The sequence below is a fragment of the Oncorhynchus masou genome, unplaced genomic scaffold, assembly GCF_036934945.1.
Source record: "Oncorhynchus masou masou isolate Uvic2021 unplaced genomic scaffold, UVic_Omas_1.1 unplaced_scaffold_1600, whole genome shotgun sequence".
Taxonomy (NCBI): domain Eukaryota; kingdom Metazoa; phylum Chordata; class Actinopteri; order Salmoniformes; family Salmonidae; genus Oncorhynchus; species Oncorhynchus masou.
Window position 1 is genome coordinate 50,997 of NW_027016733.1, and position 26,504 is coordinate 77,500.

General features: G+C 46.7%; 1 pseudogene; it reads left to right on the plus strand.

The window, feature by feature from the left end:
* LOC135539103 (glutamate receptor-interacting protein 2-like) overlaps positions 1-26,504 on the plus strand; it is a 128,043-nt pseudogene that overhangs the window by 46,367 nt on the left and 55,172 nt on the right.

Below are 26,504 nucleotides of genomic sequence, written 5' to 3' on the forward strand. Positions count from 1 at the left end.
AAGTCAGGTGCAGGAGAGCAGAGAGTTGTGCTCTACTGGTGTAGAAGTCAGGTGCAGGAGAGCAGAGAGTTGTGCTCTACTGGTGTAGAAGTCAGGTGCAGGAGAGCAGAGAGTTGTGATCTACTGGTGTAGAAGTCAGGTGCATGAGAGCAGAGAGTTGTGATCAGACGCACACTTTCTTCTGCAGAAGCAAACAACAGACGGACGCAACAGTGTCCAACAAACCTCCAGCCAAAGGCAAAAGTGCAAAGCGCGACAAAATAACAATGGAGCAAAAATGTTTAACAATTAAACCAGCTTGGCACGTCAATACACAAGGCTGCTATAACTGGCCTGGAGCCGGTCTCTCACTACAGTCAGGCTGCTATAACAGTTCTGTAGCTGGTCTCTCTCTTCAGTCAGGCTGCTATAACAGGCCTGTAGCTGGTCTCTCTCTTTAGTCAGGCTGCTATAACAGGCCTGTAGCTGGTCTCTCTCTTTAGTCAGGCTGCTATAACAGGCCTGTAGCCGGTCTCTCTCTTTAGTCAGGCTGCTATAACAGGCCTGTAGCCGGTCTCTCTCTTCAGTCAGGCTGCTATAACAGGCCTGTAGCTGGTCTCTCTCTTTAGTCAGGCTGCTATAACAGGCCTGTAGCTGGTCTCTCTCTTTAGTCAGGCTGCTATAACAGGCCTGTAGCTGGTCTCTCTCTTTAGTCAGGCTGCTATAACAGGCCTGTAGCTGGTCTCTCTCTTTAGTCAGGCTGCTATAACAGGCCTGTAGCTGGTCTCTCTCTCTTTAGTCAGGCTGCTGTAACAGGCCTGTAGCTGGTCTCTCTCTTTAGTCAGGCTGCTATAACAGGCCTGTAGCCGGTCTCTCTTCAGTCAGGCTGCTATAACAGGCCTGTAGCTGGTCTATCTCTTTAGTCAGGCTGCTATAACAGGCCTGTAGCTGGTCTCTCTCTTTAGTCAGGCTGCTATAACAGGCCTGGAGCCGGTCTCTCTCTTTAGTCAGGCTGCTATAACAGGCCTGTAGCTGGTCTCTCTCTTTAGTCAGGCTGCTATAACAGGCCTGTAGCTGGTCTCTCTCTTTAGTCAGGCTGCTATAACAGGCCTGTAGCTGGTCTCTCTCTTTAGTCAGGCTGCTATAACAGTCCTGTAGCTGGTCTCTCTCTTTAGTCAGGCTGCTATAACAGGCCTGTAGCTGGTCTCTCTCTTTAGTCAGGCTACTATAGCAGGCCTGTAGCCGGTCTCTCCCTTCAGTCTGGCTGCTATAACAGGCCCGTAGCTGGTCTCTCTCTTTAGTCAGGCTGCTATAACTGGTTAAAAATTGAATGTTTACAAAATGTGCAGTGTGACTACTGGGCCAAATGAGAAGCAGATTGCACAGAAAGATTGTTGAATTAGGAAAGTATTCAGACTTTTTCCACAATTTGTTACGTTAGAACCTTATGCTAAAATTAATTAAATTTGTTTTCTTCTTCTTATCAATCTACACACAGTACCCCATAATGACAAAGAAAAAACAGTTTAGAATCTTTTGCAAATGTATATATACAAATAAATGATATCATATTTACATAATTATTGAGACCCTTTACTCAGTACTTGGTTGAAGCACCTTGTGCAGCGATTACATACTCAAGTCTTCTTGGGTATGATGCTACAATCTTGTCACACCTGTATTTGGGGAGTTTCTCCCATTCTTCTCTGCAGGTCCTCTCTAACTCTGTCAGATTGGATGGGGAGCATCGCTGCACAGCTATTTTCAGATCTCTCCAGAGATGTTCAGAGACTTGTCCCAAAGCCACTTCTGCGTTGTCTTGGCTGTGTGCTTAGTGTCGTTGATCTGTTGGAAGGTGAACTTTCACCCCAGTCTGAGGTCCTGAGCGCTCTGGAGCAGGTTTTCATCAAAGATCTCTCTGTACTTTGCTCCGTTCATCTTTGCCTCGATGATGACTAGTCTCCCAGTCCCTGCCGCTGAAAAACATCCCCATATCATGATGCTGCCAACACCATGCTTCACTGTATGCATGGTGCCAGGTTTCCCTCCTTGGCATTCTGGCCAAAGATTTCAATCTTCTGGACGGGTCTCATCTCCACAGAGAAACTCTAGAGCTCCTCCTCCTGGAAGGTTCTCCCATCCCTTAGAGCTCTGTCAGAGTGACCATCGGGTTTGTGGTCATCTCCCTGACCAAGGCCTTCTCTCCCGATTGCTCAGTTTGGCCAGGCGGCCAGCTCTAGGAAGAGTTTTAGTGGTTCCAAACTTCTTCAAATTTAAGAATGATGGAGTCCACTGTGTTCTTGGGGACCTTCAATGCTGCAGAACATTTTTGCTACCCTTCCCCAGATCTCTGCCTCGACACAATCCTGTCTCGGAGCTCTACGGACAATTAATTTGACCTCATGGCTTGGTTTCACATGGTTGTGTTACATCTGCCCCTGCCACGCCCTCTACTGCACATCCTGTGTCTCCCTAACCTGCCGCCACTCCCCCAGTGTTCCCTCTCTCTCTCTGTGTATCTGCGTGTGCGCGTGCGTGCGTGCGTGTGTGTGCGCGTGTGCGTGTGTGTAGACAGGTGTGCTGGAGTCAGAGTAGATCCCTACCAGCTGCAACCTGTTCCATAATCAAGACCTCTACAAAGTCCTGCCACTTCCACTCTGCCAGCCTCTGCTCAGTCAGTCTGCATTTCAAGCCATTTGTTCCTGCATAGATCTTGTTATCCTGTGCCTGTTTTCACTAGCCTGACGCTGCTTTTCTCCCCACTACAGTTCTGTCCGCTCTGACTCTGGTCCCTGTCTCCAGTCCCTCGTCCCGTCAGTCCTGCTTCCCAGCCCTGGACGCTTTACTGCTTCTTTGGATTCCGCTCCAGGCCTGCTTACCCTGCCGCCTCTACACTCTAACCACTAGGCTACCCTGCCGCCTCTATACTCTAACCTCTAGGCTACCCTGCCGCCTCTACACTCTAACCACTAGGCTACCCTGCCGCCTCTACACTCTAACCACTAGGCTACCCTGCCGCCTCTACACTCTAACCACTAGGCTACCCTGCCGCCTCTACACTCTAACCACTAGGCTACCCTGCTGCCTCTACACTCTAACCACTAGGCTACCCTGCCGCCTCTACACTAACCACTAGGCTACCCTGCCACCTCTACACTCTAACCACTAGGCTACCCTGCCGCCTCTACACTCTAACCACTAGGCTACCCTGCCGCCTCTACACTCTAACCACTAGGCTACCCTGCCGCCTCTACACTCTAACCACTAGGCTACCCTGCCGCCTCTACACTCTAACCACTAGGCTACCCTGCCGCCTACACTCTAACCACTAGGCTACCCTGCCGCCTCTACACTCTAACCACTAGGCTACCCTGCCGCCTCTACACTCTAACCACTACGCTACCCTGCCGTCTACACTCTAACCACTAGGCTACCCTGCCGCCTCTACACTCTAACCACTAGGCTACCCTGCCGCCTCTACACTCTAACCACTAGGCTACCCTGCCGCCTCTACACTCTAACCACTACGCTACCCTGCCGCCCTACACTCTAACCACTAGGCTACCCTGCCGCTCTACACTCTAACCACTAGGCTACCCTGCCCCTACTCCCCTTGCCCTGGTCGCAGCCTCAGTCCCTGGTTCCCTGCTACCTGCCCGAGCTTCCCCTGGCCTGCACCCCATCTACCCCCCGCTTTTCAATAAATACCTTGAGTACCTTATCCCTGTCTCCTCGTCTGAGACTCCACTTGGGTTCACCTGCTCCACCCCACATTACAAAGGCTTGGTTTTTGCTCTGACATGCACTGTCAACTGTGGGACCTTATATAGACAGGTGTGTGCCTTTCCAAATCATGTCCAATCAATTGAATTTACCACAGGTGAACACCAATCAAGTTGGAGAAACATCTCACGGATAATCAATGGAAACATGATGCATCTGAGCTTAATTTTGAGTCTCATAGCAAAGAGTCTGAATACTTATGAATACTTACTTATGTAAAGGTATTTTTTTTTTTTTTTTGTAATACATTTTCAAACATTTCTGATAAACCTGGTTCCACTTTGTCGTTATGGGTGTTGTGTGTAGATTGCTGAAGATTTTGATTTATTTAATCAATTTTAGTAAAAGTCTGTAACGTAACAAAATGTGGAAAAAGTCAAGGGGTCTAAATACTTTCCAAAGGCAATGTACAATGTATACTGTGTTTTACGTGTTTTCTTCTGGCTGTGAAGGCTTGGTTACTATATAATGTATACTGTGTTTCTGTGTGTTCTTCTGGCTGTGAAGGCTTGGTTACTATATAATGTATACTGTGTTTCTGTGTGTTCTTCTGGCTGTGAAGGCTTGGTTACTATATAATGTATACTGTGTTTCTGTGTGCTCTTCTGGCTGTGAAGGTTTGGTTACTATATAATGTATACTGTGTTTCTGTGTGTTCTTCTGGCTGTGAAGGCTTGGTTACTATATAATGTATACTGTGTTTCTGTGTGTTCTTTTGGCTGTGAAGGCTTGGTTACTATATAATGTATTCTGTGTTTCTGTGTGTTCTTCTGGCTGTGAAGGTTTGGTTACTATATAATGTATACTGTGTTCTATGTGTTCTTCTGGCTGTGAAGGTTTGGTTACTATATAATGTATACTGTGTTTCTGTGTGTTCTTCTGGCTGTGAAGGCTTGGTTACTATATAATGTATACTGTGTTTCTGTGTGTTCTTCTGGCTGTGAAGGCTTGGTTACTATATAATGTATACTGTCCATTGACTGTGTTTCTGTGTGTTCTTTTGGCTGTGAAGGCTTGGTTACTATATAATGTATACTGTGTTTCTGTGTGTTCTTCTGGCTGTGAAGGCTTGGTTACTATATAAGGTATACCGTCCTTTGACTCTGTGTTTGTTTGTTCTTGTGTTTGTGTTTGGGGTAGAAGATCTGCGGGGCGTGACGATAGTAGAGCTGATTAAGAAGGAAGGCAGCACCTTGGGCCTCACCATCTCTGGAGGAACAGACAAGGACGGAAAGCCCCGCGTCTCCAACCTACGACCAGGAGGACTGGCTGCCAGGTGAGATCTACATGGTGTTTGTTTTTACAGTATTCGCTCACTTTTTTGTTACTGAATGTGCACGTGTGTACAGGACATCTTCCTTGACCTTCGCCTGCGCCTCCATCCCCTCGGTCCACCAGTCACAGACACAGACGCAGCCCTGCTGTATCAGGCCCTGATGTAGAAACAACCACCTGACATGTCCTTTCACTAGAGGCAGATTTCCAAAGGATTGTTTAACGACTAGGATGACGATGCTAAAAATAGGCGCGTAGTCTTGGTCTTTTGTCATTATGTGTAAATCTACTGACGGACCTGTCTGGTTTTTAGAAGAAGTTTTACCCCCCCCAGGCTTTCCCCCCTACCCAGATGAAACTTTACAGATGAGATGCTCTGCAAGCCACCTGTCTGTGCTTGAGCCTTAGCTTGACAATTTATGTAGAAAGTGGATTTTATCCAAAGCTGTTTTACTCTGAATAAAGAAAGTGGGACATGTTAAAATCTGAATTAATCTCATGACTGGCATATTTAATGAAGATGCAATATCAGCTAAATGAGCAATGTACCAAAGAATAAAGCAGTATTCATTGTGTGAGTAGTGTCCCTGTTCAGGCGTATGGTGCTTCACGGTGACTGTGGGAAGACACTAATGGTTGAGAATCCTAGAATGCAACATAATAGCCTGTTGGCATTGTTGATCCGTCAGCATGTGTATCTGTCATCACTGTCTTCCCTAGTGGGTGTATGAGGAGTCCTTTAATCTATTGGTTGTATGAGAAGTCATTTAATCGAGTGGGTATGAGAAGTCATTTAATCGAGTGGGTATGAGAAGTCATTTAATCCAGTGGGTGTATGAGAAGTCCTTTAATCCAGTGGGTGTATGAGAAGTCCTTTAATCTACTGGGTGTATGAGAAGTAATTTAATCGAGTGGGTATGAGAAGTCATTTAATCCAGTGGGTGTATGAGAAGTCCTTTAATCTAGTGGGTGTATGAGGAGTCCTTTAATCTTGTGGGTGTATGAGAAGTCCTTTCATCTAGTGGGTGTATGAGGAGTCCTTTAATCTAGTGGGTGTATGAAAAGTCCTTTAATCTAGTGGGTGTATGAGGAGTCCTTTAATCTAGTGGGTGTATGAGGAGTACTTTAATCTAGTGGGTGTATGAGGAGTCCTTTAATCTAGTGGGTGTATGAGGAGTCCTTTCATCTAGTGGGTGTATGAGGAGTCCTTTAATCTAGTGAGTGTATGAGGAGTCCTTTAATCTAGTGGGTGTATGAGAAGTCCTTTCATCTAGTGGGTGTATGAGGAGTCCTTTCATCTAGTGGGTGTATGAGAAGTCCTTTAATCTAGTGGGTGTATGAGGAGTCCTTTCATCTAGTGGGTGTATGAAAAGTCCTTTAATCTAGTGGGTGTATGAAAAGCCCTTTAATCTAGTGGGTGTATGAGAAGTCCTTTAATCTAGTGGGTGTATGAGGAGTCCTTTCATCTAGTGGGTGTATGAAAAGTCATTTAATCTAGTGGGTGTATGAAAAGTCCTTTAATCTAGTGGGTGTATGAGGAGTCCTTTAATCTAGTGGGTGTATGAGGAGTCATTTAATCTAGTGGGTGTATGAGAGGTCCTTTCATCTAGTGGGTGTATGAGGAGTCCTTTCATCTAGTGGGTGTATGAGGAGTCATTTAATCGAGTGGGTATGAGAAGTCATTTAATCCAGTGGGTGTATGAGAAGTCCTTTAATCTAGTGGGTGTATGAAGAGTCCTTTAATCTAGTGGGTGTATGAGGAGTCCTTTAATCGAGTGGGTGTATGAAAAGTCCTTTAATCTGGTGGGTGTATGAGGAGTCCTTTAATCTAGTGGGTGTATGAGAAGTCCTTTAATCTAGTGGGTGTATGAGGAGTCCTTTAATCTACTGGGTGTATGAGAAGCCCTTTAATCTAGTGGGTGTATGAGGAGTCCTTTAATCGAGTGGGTGTATGAGAAGTCCTTTAATCTAGTGGGTGTATGAGGAGTCCTTTCATCTAGTGGGTGTATGAGGAGTCCTTTAATCTAGTGGGTGTATGAGGAAGCCCTTTAATCTAGTGGGTGTATGAGAAGAAAAGTCCCTTTAATCTAGTGGGTGTATGAGACGTCCTTTAATCTAGTGGGTGTATAAGAAGCCCTTTAATCTAGTGGGTGTATGAGGAGTCCTTTAATCTAGTGGGTGTATGAGAAGCCCTTTAATCTAGTGGGTGTATGAGAAGCCCTTTAATCTAGTGGGTGTATGAGGAGTCCTTTCATCTAGTGGGTGTATGAGGAGTCCTTTAATCTAGTGGGTGTATGAGGAAGCCCTTTAATCTAGTGGGTGTATGAGAAGCCCTTTAATCTAGTGGGTGTATGAGACGTCCTTTAATCTAGTGGGTGTATAAGAAGCCCTTTAATCTAGTGGGTGTATGAGGAGTCCTTTAATCTAGTGGGTGTATGAGAAGCCCTTTAATCTAGTGGGTGTATGAGGAGTCATTTAATCTAGTGGGTGTATGAGAAGTCCTTTAATCTAGTGGGTGTATGAGGAGTCCTTTAATCTACTGGGTGTATGAGAAGCCCTTTAATCTAGTGGGTGTATGAGGAGTCCTTTAATCGAGTGGGTGTATGAGAAGTCCTTTAATCTAGTGGGTGTATGAGGAGTCCTTTCATCTAGTGGGTGTATGAGGAGTCCTTTAATCTAGTGGGTGTATGAGGAAGCCCTTTAATCTAGTGGGTGATGGGAAGTCCTTTCATCTAATGAAAAGCCCTTTAATCTAGTGGGTGTATGAGAAGCCCTTTAATCTAGTGGGTGTATGAGACGTCCTTTAATCTAGTGGGTGTGTGAGAAGCCCTTTAATCTAGTGGGTGTATGAGGAGTCCTTTAATCTAGTGGGTGTATGAGAAGACATGAGCTTGCTTTCTGATTTCATTTAGAACGTTAGGTAACTTGCAACATCATATTGTTAATCTATATACAGTAGGTAGATCAATATTTCCAACAAAATGTACTTTATTGTTAATCACAGTCGTACTGTGCTAGAGGGTTAGGCTTTGTAACATGGGATATTTGATTGACGTTCTCTTTACTTGTTGACAAACTCTCTCCTTTCTCAAACTCTCTACCTCACAATCCTACCATAAGAAACGCAGCAACTAAAACTATTTTCCTGTGAAGTCCGCCTTGAATACTTCAAACCACAAGTTATCTACCTGGCAATCACAACCAACAAAGAACTTATCGATCAACTCTGTCTGGTCCTATCTGTTTGTCTGTGTGGAACTCGGAACCGGAATGTTATTGTTGTAGAATAGATGGAATAGATTTTTTGTCCTGAAATGAGTTTTCTCCCAAACTAGTTGCCAAACTATAGAGTTTGATTGTTCTCTGGTTTCTAATTCTGTTTTTTGAGAGTAGATTTTAACCAACGTCATGCTATTCATCTGTCGTGGATCCTGAAGCCTGTAGGTTTAGTGAAAGGTGGAATACAACATTATCTAGCTGATAATAATATATCTCTGGTCCTGTCTAAGGAGTGATCAGCTAGATAATGTTGTATCTACAATATGGTCCTGTCTAATGAGTGATCAGCTAGATAATGTTGTATCTCTGGTCCTGTCAAATGAGTAATCAGCTAGATAATGTTGTATCTCTGGTCCTGTCTGAGTGATCAGCTAGATAATGTTGTATATCTGGTCCTGTCTAAGGAGTGATCCGCTAAACGTTGGTGACTGCATCAAGTCAGTCAATGGCATCAACCTGACCAAGCTGAACTAAAATGATGACAATCATATTAGATAATTGATGTTTTATGTAGTATATGTCCATATGTTCCTGTCCTAGGAGTGATCAGTTGAACGTGGGCGACTACATCAAGTCAGTGAATGGCATCAACCTGACCAAGCTGAGACACGAAGAGATCATCTGTCTGTTGAAGAACGTGGGGGAACGAGTGGTGCTGGAAGTGGAGTACGAACTGCCCCCATCAGGTAGGAGGGGCTGACTGTTGTTCTTGGGTTGTAGTCTGAATTCTAACTCCTATACCTGCTAGGCACCTCTGTAGATCTGGGAAGAAGAATACAAATACGTTGAAATGCAACCTATCAAAGGCCAAGCTTTTTTATTTTGATTTATTTATTTCACCTTTATGTAACCAGGTAGGCTAGTTGAGAAGACCTTTATTTAACCAGGTAGGCTAGTTGAGAAGACCTTTATTTAACCAGGTAGGCTAGTTGAGAAGACCTTTATTTAACCAGGTAGGCTAGTTGAGAAGACCTTTATTTAACCAGGTAGGCTAGTTGAGAAGACATTTATTTAACCAGGTAGGCTAGTTGAGAACACCTTTATTTAACCAGGTAGGCTACTTGAGAACACCTTTATTTAACCAGGTAGGCTAGTTGAGAACACCTTTATTTAACCAGGTAGGCAGGTTGAGAACACCTTTATTTAACCAGGTAGGCTAGTTGAGAACAACCTTATTTAACCAGGTAGGCTAGTTGAGAAGACCTTTATTTAACCAGGTAGGCTAGTTGAGAACACCTTTATTTAACCAGGTAGGCAGGTTGAGAACACCTTTATTTAACCAGGTAGGCTAGTTGAGAACACCTTTATTTAACCAGGTAGGCTAGTTGAGAACACCTTTATTTAACCAGGTAGGCTAGTTGAGAACACCTTTATTTAACCAGGTAGGCAAGTTGAGAATAAGTTCTCATTTACAATTGCAACCTGGCCAAGATAAAGCAAAGCAGTTCGACACATACAACGACACAGTTACACATGGAGTAGAACAAACATACAGTCAATAATACAGTATAAACAAGTCTATATACGATGTGAGCAAATGAGGTGAGATAAGGGAGGTAAAGGCAAAAAAAAGGCCATGGTGGCGAAGTAAATACAATATAGCAAGTAAAACACTTGAATGGTAGATTTGCAATGGAAGAATGTGGACAGTAGAAATAAAAATAATGGGGTGCAAAGGAGCAAAAATAAATAAATAAAATAAATAAATACAGTAGGGAAAGAGGTAGTTGTTTGGGCTAAATTATAGGTGGGCTATGTACAGGTGCAGTAATCTGTGAGCTGCTCTGACAGTTGGTGCTGAAAGCTAGTGAGGGAGATAAGTGTTTCCAGTTTCAGAGATTTTGTAGTTCGTTCCAGTCATTGGCAGCAGAGAACTGGAAGGAGAGTAACATGTGTAACATGTAATATTGTGTAAACTCTTCAGTCAACAGAAGCAAGATTTCCCTTAGGATTTATTTCAGCAGTGTTTCCAGGTTCAGTTTTACCTTCTAATCCGACTGATATCTAAACTCAGGTCTATAGGAGTGCCCAGGGGAGTAGGGACCAGGGGTCAGTCTGGAACTTGGCTGTAATATGAGTTTTCTCAAACACATGACCTACTCAGGGAAATACTACAGGTCCCAGTTATCAGCTACTGCCTAGAGTTTTACCTGCTCAGGTCACGTGGTCATCCAGTCTGACATTCGGGTTGCCAGTAAGAGGTCTGTGTGTTCCCTGACTTTCCATTCTAGTAAAACAGACACTTGAATTTTACAAGCCTATCCGATTCTGCCTGACCTTTCCAATTTGTAATAGTGAATCTGTCTATGTATCTTTGCTGTCCGCTGGTTCCTGGTAGTGAGCCCAGTAAAACTACTATTACCTGTAGTAGTCCTAGTAGTGAGCCCAGTAAACTACTATTACCTGTAGTAGTCCTGGTAGTGAGCCCAGTAAACTACTATTACCTGTAGTAGTCCTAGTAGTGAGCCCAGTAAACTACTATTACCTGTAGTAGTCCTGGTAGTGAGCCCAGTAAACTACTATTACCTGTATTAGTCCTGGTAGTGAGCCCAGTAAAACTACTATTACCTGTAGTAGTCCTAGTAGTGAGCCCAGTAAACTACTATTACCTGTATTAGTCCTGGTAGTGAGCCCAGTAAAACTACTATTACCTGTAGTAGTCCTGGTAGTGAGCCCAGTAAACTACTATTACCTGTAGTAGTCCTGGTAGTGAGCCCAGTAAAACTACTATTACCTGTAGTAGACCTGGTAGTGAGCCCAGTAAAACTACTATTACCTGTAGTAGTCCTGGTAGTGAGCCCAGTAAAACTGAGCCCAGTAAACTATTACCTGTAGTAGTCCTGGTAGTGAGCCCAGTAAAACTACTATTACCTGTAGTAGTCCTGGTAGTGAGCCCAGTAAAACTACTATTACCTGTAGTAGTCCTGGTAGTGAGCCCAGTAAAACTACTATTACCTGTAGTAGTCCTAGTAGTGAGCCCAGTAAAACTACTATTACCTGTAGTAGTCCTGGTAGTGAGCCCAGTAAAACTACTATTACCTGTAGTAGTCCTGGTAGTGAGCCCAGTAAAACTACTATTACCTGTAGTAGTCCTAGTAGTGAGCCCAGTAAAACTACTATTACCTGTAGTAGTCCTAGTAGTGAGCCCAGTAAAAACTACTATTACCTGTAGTAGACCTGGTAGTGAGCCCAGTAAAACCTGTGATTTAGTGATGGTGACATCCTTCATAAGCCTCTCTGTCTCTCTGTCTCTCTCTCTCTCTCTCTCTCTCTCTCTCTCTCTGTCTCTCTCTCTGTCTCTCTCTCTGTCTCTCTCTCTCTGTCTCTCTCTCTGTCTCTCTCTCTGTCTCTCTCTGTCTCTCTCTGTCTGTCTCCCTGTCTCTCTCTCTCTCTGTCTCTCTGTCTCTCTGTCTCTCTGTCTCTCTCTCTGTCTCTCTCTGTCTCTCTCTGTCTCTCTCTCTGTCTCTCTCTGTGTCTCTCTCTGTCTCTCTCTGTGTCTCTCTCTGTCTGTCTCTCTGTCTCTCTCTGTTTGTGTCTCTGTGTCTCTTTGTGTCTCTCTGTCTGTCTCTTTCTGTCTCTCTCTCTCTCTCTCAATTCAATTCAATTCAATTCAAGGGGCTTTATTGGCATGGGAAACATGTGTTAACATTGCCAAAGCAAGTAAGGTATATAATATATAAAGTGAAATAAACAATAAAAATTAACAGTAGACATCACACATACAGAAGTTTCAAAACAATAAAGACATTACAAATGTCATATTATATATATATACAGTGTTTTTACAATGTGCAAATGGTAAAGGACACAAGATAAAATAAATAAGCATAGATATGTGTTGTATTTACAATGGTGCGTGTTCTTCACTGGTTGCCCTTTTCTCGTGGCAACAGGTCACAAATCTTGCTGCTCTGATGGCACACTGTGGAATTTCACCCAGTAGATATGGGGAGTTTTTCAAAATTGATTTGTTTTCGAATTCTTTGTGGATCTGTGTAATCTGAGGGAAATATGTCTCTCTAATATGGTCATACATTGGCAGGAGGTTAGGAAGTGCAGCTCAGTTTCCACCTCATTTTGTGGGCAGTGAGCACATAGCCTGTCTTCCCTTGAGAGCCATGTCTGCCTACGGCGGCCTTTCTCAATAGCAAGGCTATGCTCGCTGAGTCTGTACATAGTCTCTTTCTCTGTCTTTTTGGTCAGTCACAGTGGTCAGGTATTCTGCCGCTGTGTACTCTCTGTGTAGGGCCAAATAGCATTCTAGTTTGCTCTGTTTTTTGTTAATTCTTTCCAATGTGTCAAGTAATTATCTTTTTGTTTTCTCATGATTTGGTTGGGTCTAATTGTGCTGCTGTCATGGGGATCTGTAGGGTGTGTTTGTGAACAGAGCCCCAGGACCAGCTTGCTTAGGGGACTCTTCTCCAGGTTCATCTCTCTGTAGGTGATGGCTTTGTTGTGGAAGGTTTGGGAATCGCTCTCCTGTTTAGGTGGTTATAGAATTTAACTGCTCTTTCTGGATTTTGATAATTAGTGGGTATCGTCTGTTCTGCTCTGCATGCATTATTTGGTGTTCTACGTTGTACACTGAGGATATTTTTGCAGAATTCTGCGTGCAGAGTCTCAATTTGGTGTTTGTCCCATTTTGTGAAGTCTTGGTTGGTGAGCGGACCCCAGACCTCACAACCATAAAGGGCAATGGGCTCTATGACTGATTCAAGTATTTTTAGCCAAATCCTAATTGGTATGTTGAAATTTATGTTCCTTTTGATGGCATAGAATGCCCTTCTTGCCTTGTCTCTCTCTCTCTCTCTCTCGCTGTCTCTTTCTGTCTCTCTCTCTCTCTCTCTCGCTGTCTCTCTCTGTCTCTGCCTCTCTCTGTCTCTCTGTCTCTCTCTGTCTCTCTGCCTATCTCTCTGTCTCGCTCTGTCTCTCTCGCTATCTGTCTCTGTCTCTCTCTCTCTCTCTCTCTGTCTCTGTCTCTGTCTCTCTCACTATCTGTCTCTCTCCGTCTCTCTCGCTGTCTCTCTCTGTCTTTCTGTCTCTCTGTCTCTCTGTCTCTCTATCGCTCTCTCTCTCTCTCTTGCTGTCTCTGTCTCTCTCGCGGTCTCTCTGTCTCTCTCGCGGTCTCTCTCTTCTCTCTCTCTCTCTCTCTCTCGCTGTCTCTCTGTCTCTCTCTCTGTCTCTCTCGCTGTCTCTCTCTCTGTCTCTCTCGCTGTCTCTCTCGCTGTCTCTCTCGCTGTCTCTCTCGCTGTCTCTCTCCCCCAGCACCAGACAGTACCTCAGGTGTGATTTCCAAGACAATGGAGATATGTTTGCACAAAGAAGGGACAAGCTTTGGCTTCGTCATGAGAGGTACAATACTATGTATACTACACTATGTATACTACACTATGTATACTACACTATGTATACTACACTATGCATACTACACTATGTATACTACACTATGTATACTACACTATGTATACTACACTATGTATACTACACTATGTATACTACACTATGCATACTGCACTATGTATACTACACTATGCATACTACACTATGCATACTACACTATGCATACTACACTATGCATACTACACTATGTATACTACACTATGCATACTACACTATGTATACTACACTGTGTATACTACACTATGTATACTACACTATGCATACTACACTATGTATACTACACTATGTATACTACACTATGTATACTACACTATGCATACTACACTATGTATACTACACTATGCATACTACACTATGTATACTACACTATGCATACTACACTATGCATACTACACTATGCATACTACACTATGCATACTACACTATGCATACTACACTATGTATACTACACTATGTATACTACACTATGCATACTACACTATGTATACTACACTATGTATACTACACTATGTATACTACACTATGTATACTACACTATGCATACTACACTATGCATACTACACTATGTATACTACACTGTGTATACTACACTATGTATACTACACTATGTATACTACACTATGTATACTACACTATGTATACTACACTATGTATACTACACTATGCATACTACACTACGTATACTACACTATGTATACTACACTATGTATACTACACTATGTATACTACACTATGCATACTACACTATGTATACTACCCTATGTATACTACACTATGTATACTACCCTATGCATACTACACTATGTATACTACACTATGCATACTACACTGTGCATACTACACTATGCATACTACACAATGTATACTACACTATGCATACTACACTATGTATACTACACTATGTATACTACACTATGCATACTACACTATGTATACTACACTATGCATACTACACTATGTATACTACACTGTGTATACTACACTATGTATACTACACTATGCGTACTACACTATGCGTACTACACTATGTGTACTACACTATGTATACTACACTATGCATACTACACTATGTATACTACACTATGCATACTACACTATGTATACTACACTATGCATACTACACTATGCATACTAAATATACACTATGCATACTACACTATGCATACTAAACTATGCATACTACACTATGTATACTACACTATGCATACTACACTATGCATACTACACTATGCATACTATACTATGTATACTACACTCTGGGCTCTGGTCAAAAGTAGTACACCCTATTCCCTATGGGCTCTGGTCTAAAGTAGTGCACTATATAGGGGATAGGGTCCCATAGGGCTCTGGTCTAAAGTAGTGAACTATATAGGGAATAGGGCTCTGGTCTAAAGTAGTGTACTATATAGGGAATAGGTCTCTGGTCTAAAGTAGTGCACTATATAGGGATTAGGGAGCCATTTGGGATGCACCTATACATTATTTTCACAACATGTGTCAAACTCATTCCACGGAGGGCCGAGTGTCTGCAGGTTTTCGCTCCCACCCTTGTACTTGATTGATGGATTAAGGTCACTAATTAGTAAGGAACTCCCGTCACCTGGTTGTCTAGGTCTTAATTGAATGGAAAAATAAAAAAAACCCGCAGAGACTCGGCACTCCGCGGAATGAGTTTGACACCCCTGCATTACACAGACAAACCTGGCACCCGCCCGTTTCCACTACAGTCTAGGTTGATTGTGTTTCAGTCACAGCTGACCCATAAAGGAAGAACACTCCAAATTAATTTAAAATGGCCTCAGCAGTCCACCGATTGGCTAATTTCTTAACAACGTCATCCACAGATCAATAAAAGACAAAGTAATTTAGGCTGTAGGGAAATCAATCCATCGTTTACAGCACAGTTAGCATTGGCAGACTTATTTAAACTGTGGATGGCATAAAAGATGAGTGAAATATTCTTGAGACTCTTCAATTCATACTTTTATTACACAATAGTTTTGATGCAAATGAATATACTGTATATAATATAAGAAAAGCTGTTGAGCTGACGCTTTCTCCGACTTACAGTCATATGGGTGGCCCTCAGTGGGAATCGAACCCACGATCCTTAGTGTTGTAAGCACCATGCTCTACCAACTGGGCCACACGGGACCAAGTTGATGTTGGTCAGGCAGATGCCCTATTAAAAGTGATGTCATACTGTATAACCAAACCATTTCCTCAAGCGTTTACTGTGTTTAATGTGATGTTTCAGGGGGCTCACACGAAGACTGGAACAAATCTCGCCCCCTAGTGGTGACATACGTCAGACCAGGAGGTCCTGCAGACAGGTGATGTGGATCATGGTGTGACACCTTATTCCCCAGGAGCACAGGGTCAGCTAGAGCACAGGGTCAGCAGAAGCACAAGGTCAGCTAGAGCACAGAGGAGCACAGGGCCAGGTAGAGCACAGGGTCAGCAGGAGCACAGGGTCAGCTAGAGCACAGGGTCAGCTAGAGCACAGGGTCAGCAGAAGCACAGGGTCAGCTAGAGCACAGGGTCAGCAGAAGCACAAGGTCAGCTAGAGCACAGAGGAGCACAGGGCCAGGTAGAGCACAGGGTCAGCAGGAGCACAGGGTCAGCTAGAGCACAGGGTCAGCTAGAGCACAGAGGAGCACAGGGCCAGCTAGAGCACAGGGTCAGCAGGAGCACAGAGGAGCACAGAGGAGCACAGGGCCAGCTAGAGCACAGGGTCAGCTAGAGCACAGAGGAGCACAGGGCCAGCTAGAGCACAGGGTCAGCTAGAGCACAGAGGAGCACAGGGCCAGCTAGAGCACAGGGTCAGCTAGAGCACAGAGGAACACAGGGCCAGCTAGAGCACAGGGTCAGCTAGCGCACAGAGGATCACAGGGCCAGCTAGAGCACAGGGTCAGCTAGAGCACAGAGGAGCACAGGGTCAGCTAGAGCACAGAGGAGCACAGGGTCAGCAGAAGCACAGGGTCAGCTAGAGCACAGAGGAGCACAGGGCCAGCTAGAGCACAGGGTCAGCAGGAGCACAGGGTCAGCTAGAGCACAGGGTCAGCTAGAGCACAGAGGAGCACAGGGCCAGCTAGAGCACAGGGTCAGCTAAAGCACAGAGGAGCACAGGGCCAGCTAGAGCACAGGGTCAGCTAGAGCACAGAGGAGCACAGGGTCAGCTAGAGCACAGGGTGAGCTAGAGCACAGAGGAGCACAGGGTCAGCTAGAGCACAGGGTCAGCTAGAGCACAGAGGAGCACAGGGACAGCTAGAGCACAGGGTCAGCTAGAGCACAGGGTCAGCTAGAGCACAGAGGAACACAGGGTCAGCTAGAGCACAGAGTCAGCTAGAGCACAGAGGAGCACAGAGGAGCACAGAGGAGCACAGGGTCAGCTGGAGCTACAGTACACCTACTCATTTCTTTATTCTTTATTTGTACTATTTTCTACATACATGTAGTATAATAGTGAATACATCAAAACTATGAAGTAACACATATGGAACTTATGTCTTCACTGTTATTCTACAATGAAGAAAATAGTCAAACATAAAGAAAAAACCCTTGAATGAGTCGGTGTTCTGAACCTTTGACTGGTACTGTATGTTGTAGTGCACTGCTATGTAGGGTGCATATGTAGTGCACTACTGGTGTCATTTGAGACAGGACCTGTGTTACATTTTGGTGTGGGTTTGGCTGAGAGGTGTGGGTTTGGCTGAGAGGTGGGGTTTGGCTGAGATGTGGGTTTGGCTGAGATATGTGGGTTTGGCTGCTAGGTTGGGTTTGAATAGAGTTTTGGGTCTTCACACCCACATGAGAGGGATGAGACATTTCAGGCTGAAGTGTGGGTTTGGCTGAGAGAGTGTGGGTTTGAGTAGACAGAGGAAAGGGGAGGTTTGGCTAGAGGAGAGAGAGGGTTTGGGAGGAAGGGGTGGCTGAAGGGATATTGAAAATGAGTATGTCTCCTGAATAGAGGGATGGGGTAGAATTTGAATATGAGAGCGAGGGAGGGGAGTAAGGAGACAGAGGAAAGGTAAGGTAGGAGGAGAGAGAGACAGAGGGAGGAAGGGCTGAAGTGAGAGAGAGGTGTGAGGGATAGAAGGAGAGAGAGGATCGGGTAGAAGAGGAGAAGGGAGAGGTAGGAGGAGAGAGAGAGGGGAGGGGGTAGAAGGAGAGAGAGAGGAGGAGGTAGAAGGAGAGAGAGAGGAGGGGGGGTAGAAGGAGAGAGATGAGGGGTAGAAGGAGAGAGAGAGGAGGGGTAGGAGGAGAGAGAGGGAGGGGAGGAAGGGGAGAGAGAGAGAGGAGGGGTAGAAGGAGAGAGAGAGAGGAGTGGGTAGAAGGAGAGAGAGAGGGAGTGGGTAGAAGGGAGAGAGGAGGGGGTAGAAGGAGAGAGAGAGAGGAGGGGGTATGAGGAGAGAGAGGAGGGGTAGGAGGAGAGGAGGGGTAGAAGGAGAGAGGAGGGAGAGAAGGAGAGAGAGGGGTAGAAGGAGAGAGAGGGAGGGGGTAGAAGGAGAGAGAGGAGGGGTAGAAGGAGAAGAGAGAGGGGAGGGGGTAGAAGAAGAGGAGGAGAGGGAGGGGTAGAAGAGAGAGAGGAGGTGTAGAAGGGAGGGAGGAGGGGTAGGAGGAGAGAGAGGGAGTAGAAGAGAGAGAGAAGGGGTAGAAGGGAGAGAGAGGAGGTGTAGAAGGAGAGAGAGGAGGGGTAGAAGGAGAGAGAGAGGGAGGGGTAGAAGGAGAGAGAGAGGAGGGTAGAAGGAGAGAGAGGGAGGAGGGAGAGAGAGGAGGGGGGTAGAAGGAGAGAGAGGAAGAGGAGTGGGAAGGGTAGAAGGAGGAGAGAGAAGGAGGGGTGAAGGAGAGGAGAGGAGAGGAAGGGGTAGAAGGAGAGAGAGGGTAGAAGGGAGAGAGAGGGAGGGGTAGGAGAGAGAGAGGAGGGGTAGGAGGAGGAGAGTGGAGGGGTAGAAGGAGAGAGAGAGAGGGTGGGGAGTAGAAGGAGAGAGAGAGGGAGGGTAGAAGGAGAGAGAGGAGGGGTAGAAGGAGAGAGAGAGGGAGGGGTAGAAGGAGAGAGAGAGGGGAGGGGTAGGAGGAGAGAGGGGAGTAGAAGGAGAGAGGGAGTAGGGGAGAGAAGGAGAGGGAGGGGTAGAAGGAGAGAGGGGAGGAGAGAGGGGAGAGGGAGAGAGAGGAGGGGGTAGAAGGAGAGAGAGGGGGAGTAGAAGGAGAGAGAGGGAGGGGTAGAAGGAGAGAGAGGAGTGGGTAGAAGGGGGAGAGAGAGAGAGGAGTGGGTAGAAGGAGAGAGAGAGAGGGGTAGAAGGAGAGAGAGGAGAGGAAGGGGTAGAAGGAGAGAGAGAGGAGGGGTAGAAGGAGAGAGAGAGAGGGAGGGAGGGGGTAGAAGGAGAGAGAGGAGGGGGAGAAGGAGAGAGAGAGGAGAGGGAGTGGGTAGAGGGGAGAGAGAGAGGAGGGGTAGAAGGGAGAGAGAGAGGGGAGTAGAAGGAGAGAGAGAGGAGGGGTAGGAGGAGAGAGAGGGGAGTAGAAGGAGAGAGAGAGAAGGGGTAGAAGGAGAGAGAGAGGATGGGTAGAAGGAGAGAGAGAGGAGGGGTAGAAGGAGAGAGAGGAGGTGTAGAAGGAGAGAGAGAGGAGGGGTAGAAGGAGAGAGAGGAAGATGAGAGGAAGGGGTAGAAGGAGAGAGAGAGGAGGGTAGAAGGAGAGAGAGGAGAGGAAGGGGTAGAAGGAGAGAGGGGGGTAGAAGGAGAGAAAGGGGAGGGGTAGAAGGAGAGAGATGAGGGGTAGGAGAGAGAGAGAGAGGAGAGGTAGGAGAAAGAAAGAAGAGAGGAGATGCAGAATGATAGAGGGAGGAGACAGAAGGAGAGGAGAGGTAGAAGGAGAGAAGAGAGAGGAGATGCAGAAGGAGAGAGGAGAGGAGACAGAAGGAGAGGAGAGGTAGAAGGAGAGAGGAGAGGAGACAGAAGGAGAGAAAGGAGATCAGAGTGCAGTCTGCCATAATGAAACTGGATTTATTCAGTGTACCACTTTGGCACAAGGAATGTAAATGCTGCTTGGGTTTTCTCTGCCATTTGTATGATAGTCCAAGAATTTTGTTTCAGAACATTTTTGGAGAGGAGGTCCCTTATACACAATGTGACAGGATGCAGAAAGTGGAAGAGAATATGCCATGCTTCTCCTCCCGCCATCTGTCCTTTGCTCTCTCTCTCTCTCTCTCTCTCTCTCTCTCTCTCTCTCTCTCTCTCTCTCTCTCTCTCTCTCTCTCTCTCTCTCTCTCTCTCTCTCTCTCTCTCTCTCTCTCTCTCTCCCTCTCTCTTGCTCAACTACGAGGTTGTTATGTAGGCTGTGACTGTCTGAGACATCTTCCATCTCTGTCTTTGGTTCAGTCTATCAGGTATGAAGGTAAGACCCAGATGCGGACAACGTTGAATTAACAATGGTGTAATAATCCAACAGGGGCAGGCAATAGACAGGTCAAGGGGTCAGTAAACCACATGTGGGGCAATGGTACCGGACGGCAGGCCGGCTCAGGACCAGGCAGGCTCAGGACCAGGCAGGCGGGCTCAGAGTCAGGACAGGCAAGGGTCAAAACCAGGAGGGTGAGAAATAGAGACTGATAAAAGCAGGAGCTGAGACAAAACCACTGGTCGACTTGACAAACAAGACGAACAAGCGACAGACAAACGGAGAACACAGGTATAAATACCCAGGGGATAATGGGGAAGATGGGCGACGCCTGAAGGGGAGGAGACAATCACAAGACAGGTGGAACAGATTAGGGTGTGACACAGTCAGCGTTCTTGTGTCTTTGTGTCTCCTCTGTTGTCTCCTAGGACTGTGGTCAAATGTCACAAATCGCCTGACAGTTGTATAAAAGTCATTTTAGATAGCTTGGGTTGGATAGAAGCCATCTTCATTTCCTCCTTTTTCCTTTTACAACGAGGAAGTTGTTATGAACTCTGAAAAGGATCTACCCTGTGCATCTGCCACCATATGTCTTGTATAACAACTCTGGTCAGGTCACATGGTCAGGAACAAAAATCTGGATTTACTAGTTTATCTATCCTTGTTTATTGAACCAAATAACAGTGACCCCTTCTTCTTCTCTGCCCATCTCTACCATTTCTCTTCCTCTACCTCCCTGTGTCTCCCCTCTCCATGTGTGTCTCTCTTCCTCCCTTCCTCTCTCTCCTCTGCCTCTACCTGTCCAGGGATGTCCCCCCCCAGGAGGTCCTACGATAGGGAGGGTAGCCGAAATGAAGCCTAGTCATCGGGATCTGTGTCTGATGTGTGTGGATGGGGGTGCCCCTCCACAGTGCCAACCACAGGGATGCCCATCAAGAGGAGGTATCTGGGATCTGTGCATCAACCAGTGGGATCTGGTCAGGAGGCCCTCCTACAGATCGAGTATGACGTCCCTCTATCATGATAAGAGAATCTGGGGTCTGTGTCATCAAGAAATGTAATGTATTCTATTCTAGTCATCATCAGAGGGTATCTGGGGTCTGTGTCCTCATCAAGAGGAGGTATCTGGGGTCTGTGTCCCTCATCATCAAAGAGGAGGATCTGGGATCTGTGTCCCTCATCTGGGGTCTGTGTCCCTCATCAAGAGGAGGTATCTGGGGGTCTGTGTCCCTCATCAAGAGAGGAGTGTATCTGGGATCTGTGTCCCTCATCAAGAGGAGGTATCTGGGATCTGTGTCCCTCATCAAGAGGAGGAGGTATCTGGGATCTGTGTCCCTCATCAGAGGAGGTATCTGGGGTCTGTGTCCCTCATGGGTCTGTGTCCTCATCAAGAGGAGGTATCTGGGATCTGTGTCCCTCATCAGTCTGTGTCCCTCAGAGGTATCTGGGGTCTGTGTCCCTCATCAAGAGGAGGTATCTGGGGTCTGTGTCCCTCATCAAGAAGAGGAGGTATCTGGGGTCTGTGTCCCTCATCAAGAGGAGGTATCTGGGGTCTGTGTCCCTCATCAAGAGGAGGTATCTGGGATCTGTGTCCCTCATCAAGAGGAGGTATCTGGGGTCTGTGTCCCTCATCAAGAGGAGGTATCTGGGGTCTGTGTCCCTCATCAAGAGGAGGTATCTGGGATCTGTGTCCCTCATCAAGAGGAGGTATCTGGGGTCTGTGTCCCTCATCAAGAGGAGGTATCTGGGGTCTGTGTCCCTCATCAAGAGGAGGTATCTGGGGTCTGTGTCCCTCATCAAGAGGAGGTATCTGGGGTCTGTGTGTCCCTCATCAAGAGGAGGTATCTGGGGTCTGTGTCCCTCATCAAGAGGAGGTATCTGGGGTCTGTGTCCCTCATCAAGAGGAGGTATCTGGGGTCTGTGTCCCTCATCAAGAGGAGGTATCTGGGGTCTGTGTCCCTCATCAAGAGGAGGTATCTGGGGTCTGTGTCCCTCATCAAGAGGAGGTATCTGGGGTCTGTGTCCCTCATCAAGAGGAGGTATCTGGGATCTGTGTCCCTCATCAAGAGGAGGTATCTGGGGTCTGTGTCCCTCATCAAGAGGAGGTAGTCTGTGTCCCTCATCCTGTGTCCCTCATCAGAGGAGGTATCTGGGGTCTGTGTCCCTCATCAAGAGGAGGTATCTGGGGTCTGTGTCCCTCATCAAGAGGAGGTATCTGGGGCCTGTGTCCCTCATGGGGTCTGTGTCCCTCATCAAGAGGAGGTATCTGGGATCTGTGTCCCTCATCAAGAGGAGGTATCTGGGGTCTGTGTCCCTCCTGGAGAAACATTGTGTTATTTCTTCTCAGACAGGAAGTTTAGTGGTACTCCTTCTGCTCTCAGACTGTCTCTGGTCTCGTTTCCTTTTATTTCTGAATCTCAAACAGCAGGTTTTCTGAGTGGCAGGGTTGGCGACCTTTGAGCTCCTCCCTGTATTGAAGGTGAAGTGGTTACCCAGTGTTGCCGGACTCTTTTCCAGCCCAACTAACCCCCCCAGCCCTCCCTAGCCAGCCTAAACCACTGGAGCAAGGAGAACTACAACCCCCAGACTCCCCTCTACACAGGTTTTCTGGCTTGGTATAGTGATGTACTGTGGCTGCAACAGGGAGAACTACAAACCCCAGACTCCTCTACACAGGTTCTCTGGCTTGGTATGAAGTGATGTACTGTGGCCCAGAACTACAACCCCCCTCCTCTACACAGGGTTTTCTGGCTTGGTATAGTGATGTACTGTGGCTGCAACAGGGAGAACTACAACCCCCAGACTCCCTCTACACAGGGTTCTCTGGCTTGGTATAGTGATGTACTGTGGCTGCAACAGGGAGAACTACAGACTCCTACACCCCTTGGTATAGTGATGTAGACTGCAACAGGGAGAACCACAACCCCAGACCCCTCTACACAGGGTTCTCTGGCTTGGTATAGTGATGTACTGTGGCTGCAACAGGGAGAACTACAACCCCCAGACTCCCTCTACACAGGGTTCTCTGGCTTGGTATAGTGATGTACTGTGGCTGCAACAGGGAGAACTACAACCCCAGACACACAGGGTTCCTGGCTTGGTATAGTGATGTACTGTGGCTGTTAGGGAGAACTCCCTCTACACAGGGTTCTCTGGCTTGGTATAGTGATGTACTGTGGCTGCAACAGGAGAACTACAACCCCAGACTCCTCTACACAGGGTTCTCTGGCTTGGTATAGTGATGTACTGTGGCTGCAACAGGGAGAACTACAACCCCAGACTCCCTCTACACAGGGTTCTCTGGCTTGGTATAGTGATGTACTGTGGCTGCAACAGGGAGAACTACAACCCCAGACTCCCTCTACACAGGGTTCTCTGGCTTGGTATAGTGATGTACTGTGGCTGCAGCAGGGAGAACTACAACCCCAGACTCCCTCTACACAGGGTTCTCTGGCTTGGTATAGTGATGTACTGTGGCTGCAACAGGGAGAACTACATACCCCCAGTCTCCCTCTACACAGGGTTCTCTGGCTTGGTATAGTGATGTACTGTGGCTGCAACAGGGAGAACTACAACCCCAGACTCCTCTACACAGGGTTCTCTTGCTTGGTATAGTGATGTACTGTGGCTGCAACAGGGAGAACTACAATCCCCAGACTCCCCTCTACACAGGGTTCTCTGGCTTGGTATAGTGATGTACTGTGGCTGCAACAGGGAGAACTACAACTCTTACTCCCTCTACACAGGGTTCTCTGGCTTGGTATAGTGATGTACTGTGGCTGCAACAGGGAGTTACAACCCCCAGACTCCCTGGCTTGAGTATAGTGATGTACTGTGGCTGCAACAGGGAGAACTACAACCCCAGACTCCTCTACACAGGGTTCTCTGGCTTGGTATAGTGATGTACTGTGGCTGCAACAGGGAGAACTCAACCCCCAGACTCGGGTTCCTCTACACAGGGTTCTCTGGCTTGGTATAGTGATGTACTGTGACTGGGTCCAAGGCAGACTAGCTCTGTTACACTCCTCTAAAGTTTGAATGCTCTCTTCATATATGCTCTCTTCATATATCAAACCTGCGGAACATGACCCCCTCTATCGATTAAATGTTTGATACACTTAGCTGCTGCAGATTTACATTTTGGATTCATTTATCAGACACTCTTATCCAGAGCAATTAGGGTTGAGAGCCTTGCTCAAGGGCACATCGGCAGATTGTTCACCTCGTCGGCTCAGGGATTCGAACCAGTGTATTTTGGAGACTGGCCCAACACAAGGTTACCTGCAGCCCCAGATCTCTATGGCTTTTAGAAGGGAAACAGCAGCTGTTGTCTCTTTCTCCTCCAAACCTCATCCAATATTACAGATTACAATTATCAACTATCACAGTATAGTGTACAAAATGCGCTATTCAATAGCTGTATTTTCCTGGCCACAATACTGCTGTTTTCCATCCTTCCCCACGAATCAGGGATTCTGACCTGGGACACCAGATGAGTGGACAAAACACTCCGGTCAATGAATACGGCAGGGTAGCCAATTGGTTAGAGTGTTGGACTAGTCACCCGGAAGGTTGCAAGTTCAAATCCCCGAGCTGACAAGGTACAAATCTGTTGTTCTGCCCCTGATCAAGGCAGTTAACCCACTGTTCCTAGGCCGTCATTGAAAATAAGATTTTGTTCTAAACTGACTTGCCTAGTTAAATAAAGGTAAAAAAAGAAAATGACAGTAATTGACCAATTATGGTAAATCAGGTAAAAAAAAAAAAATCACTTCAGTCCTCAAGGGCTGGAACTGAACTTCCCTGGACCATAATTACAGCTAGTTGTCCCATGTTCCTGCTGTTAACCTCTCATTGTAATACGTTTCTGGGAGGTGGACTCTGAATGCCATATCGTAGTCATCATAGAGTTGCAGGAATTAAAAAGTTTAAACTGTGGAACAGTATCTTTGTGTCTAACTATCCATGGGATATGCATTTCATGAGTATTGTGAGAATTATTCTGCCAAATCTGCGACACAACATCATTTTTTTTAAACCTGCATTCTATCAAACTTTATCTGTGACCTTTCAGATACTGTGACGAATGTGTCTGGTCCCCTATTGGTGGAGATCGCCAAGTCACCAGGGCGGCTCTGGGTATCACCTTGACAACCGCCACCCACAGGAACAAACAGGTCATCGTCATCGACAGGATCAAAGCAGCTAGTGTGGTGGACAGGTGAGCAGGTAGTGTGGTGGACAGACCCACAGGTAGTGTGGTGGACAGGTGAGCAGACAGACCCACAGACTTGACAGACCCACAGGTGTGGTGGACAGGTGAGCAGACAGACCCACAGGTAGTGTGGTGGACAGGTGAGCAGACAGACCCACAGGTAGTGTGGTGGACAGGTGAGCAGACAGACCCACAGCTAGTGTGGTGGACAGGTGAGCAGACAGACCCACAGGTAGTGTGGTGGACAGGTGATTGACAGACCCACAGGTAGTGTGGTGGACAGGTGAGCAGACAGACCCACAGCTAGTGTGGTGGACAGGTGAGTTGACAGACCCACAGGTAGTGTGGTGGACAGGTGAGTTGACAGACCCACAGCTAGTGTGGTGGACAGGTGAGCAGACAGACCCACAGCTAGTGTGGTGGACAGTTGAGTTGACAGACCCACAGCTAGTGTGGTGGACAGGTGAGTTGACAGACCCACAGCTAGTGTGGTGGACAGTTGAGCAGACAGACCCACAGCTAGTGTGGTGGACAGGTAGTTGACAGACCCACAGCTAGTGTGGTGGACAGGTGAGTTCACAGACCCACACTAGAGTGGGACGGGTGAGCAGACAGCAGGTGTGTGGTGGACAGGTAGCAGACAGACCCACAGCTAGAGTGGTGGACAGGTGAGTTGACAGACCCACAGCTAGAGTGGTGGACAGGTGAGCAGACAGACCCACATCTAGTGTGGTGGACAGGTGAGCAGACAGACCCACAGCTAGAGTGGTGGACAGGTGAGTTGACAGACCCACAGCTAGAGTGGTGGACAGTTGAGCAGACAGACCCACAGCTAGAGTGGTGGACAGGTGAGTTGACAGACCCACAGCTAGAGTGGTGGACAGGTGAGTTGACAGACCCACAGCTAGAGTGGTGGACAGGTGAGTTGACAGACCCACAGGTAGTGTGGTGGACAGGTGAGTTGACAGACCCACAGCTAGAGTGGTGGACAGGTGAGCAGACAGACCCACAGCTAGTGTGGTGGACAGGTGAGTTGACAGACCCACAGGTAGTGTGGTGGACAGGTGAGTTGACAGACCCACAGCTAGTGTGGTGGACAGGTGAGCAGACAGACCCACAGCTAGTGTGGTGGACAGGTGAGTTGACAGACCCACAGCTAGAGTGGTGGACAGGTGAG